Genomic DNA, 1,534 nt, shown 5'->3' on the forward strand with positions numbered 1-1,534 from the left:
TTCCCACCACTCCGAAACATTTTTTGTAGTATGGAGAGGTACCAAATGACACACCCCATTACACCCACAATTTTGTTACGCTATTCATGTACAAGCCCTAAATTACTTGAAAGAAACCATTGTGATACTGTATCAATAAACCGAAAGCATTTTATCCCTAATTACAGAAGCACACCCGCATAATTGAAAACGGTATGCAGTGAGGTATATATTATTCACCTGAATCAAGCAGTATTGTTACTATTAAGATTAACTAATCTCTATTTGCGGTGTACCCTTAAAAAAATCTAGAAATATAATTATACAATATGTTTCATCTACGATATAATTTGAGATAATTTCAAGCCATGTTGTCTGCTTAAAATTTGTTGCATTACGAATGTGATTTACTTTTGACGGAAGATGATACGAAACTGCAATTAATTAATCAGGGATATAATGACAATAAAGAATATAATTATGAGATAATTATGTATCATCTGAATCCGGTTCTATTTCGTCATGATGCCACACACACATTTAATGATCAAATCATCCAAAGAAATAAATACTATAAGGGTTCTGGTTAGGAAATAAGTGTGTGTATTTTTCGTTCACTTTGCATATTTTTTCTTCAGGCAACCGTCAGTCATGATCTACTTTGCAGTGGTAAAACTTGGTTTATTAGAACCATCAGATTGTTTTATTTTTTTTATTGATTCCTTCCATAAAACAAGGCTCGCCTCAGGGTAAGTGAATAATGAATATCTTTATAAATATGAAACAAATAGAATACGGTAATACCATCGATAATACCATTGATAAATAATACAAATTATTCTTTTCACAGGCTCGATTCACATATAGCAGTGGTAGCTCGAAGAAGACATTTGAACATTACATGATTATTGGTAATGAAGTGAATGTTTCTTGGTAAGTATTTTTGCATTCATAAAGTCCATAGCGATTATAAATAATAAATTAAGTGCATTCTTCATGTGCTTTTACAGCCGACGTTGAAATACCGAGGAAATCTCCAGCACGAAATCTATTTGGACGGCCACATACAATCTCACGCTAAGAAAATGCTACGCAACATTTTACAAAAATAATTTTCAATTTTTATGTTTCATTTGTGTTATTTTTTATGTTAAATTATAATTATACCTTTCAATAAAATTGGGACAAAAATGAAATACCTAACATATATTTATTTGATAAGAAATATCCAAAAACTGTTCTTGATAACAAACAATAAGAGATACGGTACGCCAGATTTTTTCTATGTACAATAATACCGTTTTCATATTGTACATCATATAATCTAAACCTAAAATCACGGATTGTAAATGGATTATATCACATGCTGTTCGGCGTCAAAAATGTACTGAAAAATGCTCATTTCTATATAGTAATTATACTTAACCGCCCATTACCCGAATAGTCAAATAGCCAAACACAATATATCATACTGTCAATACTGTTTATGAAGAGGTTAGTTTACCATTTTTACCTAATGCATTCCTAATGGTTGGAATAATGTTGTTTAACGTTA

At 30.9% G+C, this 1,534-nt stretch overlaps 1 long non-coding RNA gene across 1 annotated transcript; it reads left to right on the forward strand.

Moving 5' to 3' along the window:
- The first annotated feature begins 607 nt into the window (after positions 1-607).
- Positions 608-1,155, forward strand: LOC134217574 (uncharacterized). Its single transcript, XR_009981096.1, has 3 exons — positions 608-728; positions 830-912; positions 990-1,155. It is a non-coding gene; the product is annotated as an uncharacterized LOC134217574 (long non-coding RNA).
- The last annotated feature ends 379 nt before the right edge of the window (positions 1,156-1,534 follow it).

Source organism: Armigeres subalbatus, chromosome 2, assembly GCF_024139115.2.
Source record: "Armigeres subalbatus isolate Guangzhou_Male chromosome 2, GZ_Asu_2, whole genome shotgun sequence".
Classification (NCBI taxonomy): domain Eukaryota; kingdom Metazoa; phylum Arthropoda; class Insecta; order Diptera; family Culicidae; genus Armigeres; species Armigeres subalbatus.